This window comes from Primulina tabacum, chromosome 1 (genome assembly GCF_025594145.1).
Source record: "Primulina tabacum isolate GXHZ01 chromosome 1, ASM2559414v2, whole genome shotgun sequence".
NCBI classification, from domain to species: domain Eukaryota; kingdom Viridiplantae; phylum Streptophyta; class Magnoliopsida; order Lamiales; family Gesneriaceae; genus Primulina; species Primulina tabacum.
Window position 1 is genome coordinate 56,886,766 of NC_134550.1, and position 2,622 is coordinate 56,889,387.

General features: G+C 35.5%; 1 pseudogene; it reads right to left on the bottom strand.

Moving 5' to 3' along the window:
- Nucleotides 1-1,247: 1,247 nt before the first annotated feature.
- Nucleotides 1,248-2,622, bottom strand: LOC142520259 (putative membrane-associated kinase regulator 6; annotated as a pseudogene).

A 2,622-nucleotide genomic window follows, 5' to 3' on the forward strand; every position in this document is an offset into this window, starting at 1 on the left:
ATTAATTGGTGTAAAATTTGGCAGAAAGAGATAAATCTTCATTTGAGGTTTCTGTTCAAGTTCTCACATCAAAGTCATTTAACCCAAACTCGCTGAAATCAGCTACATTTTATTAATCTCTCATTCGTTTTGCTCCGTTCCAAATTTAACTATCCATCATCCGTGATAACTCAAGCTACATACGCGTCACTATTGCTAGGAGTTTTGACATTTAGACTAATATTTTCTCAATATTTCCCGCGGAACAAATGTTAACAAACTTCTTCTAACTGACGACATAATAGAGGGGATTCCGTGAAATAGGAAGGGAATCATGTCAAACCGATCTGTAAGTCATTTTCCTCTTTATATTAATTTATTCTCGTCACATAGTTTTCGACTAAAGTCGAGTCATTGTTCATGGAGTTTGGTCCAGATAAAGATAGAAGAACATCTAGTCATGAGGACAAGTAGGATGTCTTCGAGGGTTGGTCCCCTCAATATAATCTTGTCTAATTTCAGATGCATTTATCATCAAATTAAAGATAATCTTGACTAATAATCGTGTTGTTTCATAAAAAATGGATAAAGATACAACCATGTGTAACGAGGATAGACGAATAAAAAATGGCACAAGAAAACATAAAATGATGGTGTTTTTATGGCTTATTATCGTAACATTTTTCCTCATGGTCCTCTTTGTCTCTCTCTAGTTGTTATCTTGTACTCAACTTGTGTTTCTTTTGCTTGCACAGCCGGGAATCCTTTTTTTTTTTTAACAAAAGATTATAATTTTTGTAAAATTGTTGTGATGATTCATGATATTGTAATATACTATTTCTTTCTGAAACTCCTTTGCGAACTAAAAAAGATGGTTAGATGTTGAAAAATGGACAAAGTGGGAATTGACCAGAAGCTCTTTGTGAATTCTTGGTCCCAAATTTCCAATCTTTTCTCTCTAAAAGTATTCATTCTCTGCCAAAATTATTTTTATTTTTTAACAAGTTATGATCACGCAGATCTTTGCGCACCCATGAGTTGATTGAATAGGAGTCCTTACATCATGTCTATATGTTATATACATGAAAAGGAGACTTGATTTATAGATGTACGTATATCGATGAAATCGTGGTTTTCGGAGCTAAGAATCAGATTCAACATCAAATGTATCAGAATTAACGTCAGGATCTTCAACTATTACCTCAGTTACCGTAAATTGCATCACATGCAAAACCAATGCTGGTGGCCCAAATTTCATTTTCTTTGAATGAGCTTCACGAAAAATGAATAACAATTCCCACAAAGTAACAAAAAGAGAGAATAGAAACATGTGAGGACCCTGTAAGCCGAAGATAGTCTAATCTGTTACGACATTTAATAAGAAATTATTCATTTTTTTTTAACAAATTTCTCCCAATATTAACAGTGGGAAGATTTCTACAACGGATTTTATTTTTCTTTTTTCCTTTCTTTTTGTAAGTTCTGGGAATAAAGTTACTGGTTAAACCAAGCCGTAAAACAAGAAGGGCCGAAGATAGTGTTCTACAAGCATTTTCTTGTAACACTCCTGCTTTGCATTTCTTGAATCTCTTTACACTGATCTCCTTCGCGTTCTTGTTTCTTGCCCCCTTTCAATTTTCTGAGATATTGGAAAGAATGTTATATCAATCAAGACTTGACAAAAATCTGCAACTAGAAAACTAAAACATATGAAGAATTGAATCAGCTAAAATATGTAGAATTTTTATTACCTATTGATCTTTTACAGTATAGAATTGCTTCATGGATTGAGCTCTCAACATCACACATACTGAGAAGATTACTAGAATTCGATGGACTCAAACGAGGTGAAGGTTGCGGTGAACTGCTCAAACTCTTGACCCTTTTAAGCGCATGGTAAAGATCAACTTTCTTGCCAATTTGCTTGAGATCATCCCATTCAACAACCGAATAAGCCGAGCTTGGTCTAGGTGACGTCTCGAGTGAGTCCCCCCGGCTTTGAATTTCATTCACTTTTCGTTCAAGATCATCCACTCTATTGCTTTTTCTCGAGCACCCTATCGTTTCGAACAACGGCTTCACAAACCCAAAACATTTTTGTATGATCCTTTTAGATGATTTCCTCCATCTCCCCAGCATGTAATACTGGTTCTTGTCAACAACAAATGGAGCACTACTTTTGAAGACGAAACAGGTGATGGCGGGGTAGATATCAAAGCCTCTTTAAACACTTCGGGTTTTGATCTGTCTACAAACAAAGGCATGATATGCCCATCTGAGAAAATCTCATCGGCATGAACTAGGGACACAGGAAACGCTGTGACAGGAACATCAAAGTTGAAATTCTCCTCTTTTTCTCCCAATCTTTCGATGACTCGAGGCGTAAAGTTGCTGAGAAACTCGTCAACAGAAGATGGCTTTCTGTCTATCAACCAACTGTATGAAAAACTTTCAGTCGCTGTTAGTGATTGAGAATTCTCCATAGTGCAAAAAGAACCAAGTGCTGTGTAAGTAAAGCAAGGATGAATTAGGGTCACAAAATTAAATGCTTTATATATTGATATTTCGTTGGAAATTTAAGCGAGAAATGCTTTGAATTGACTTCAATACTATAGCCTTAGTTCATGGTAACCCATAACTATT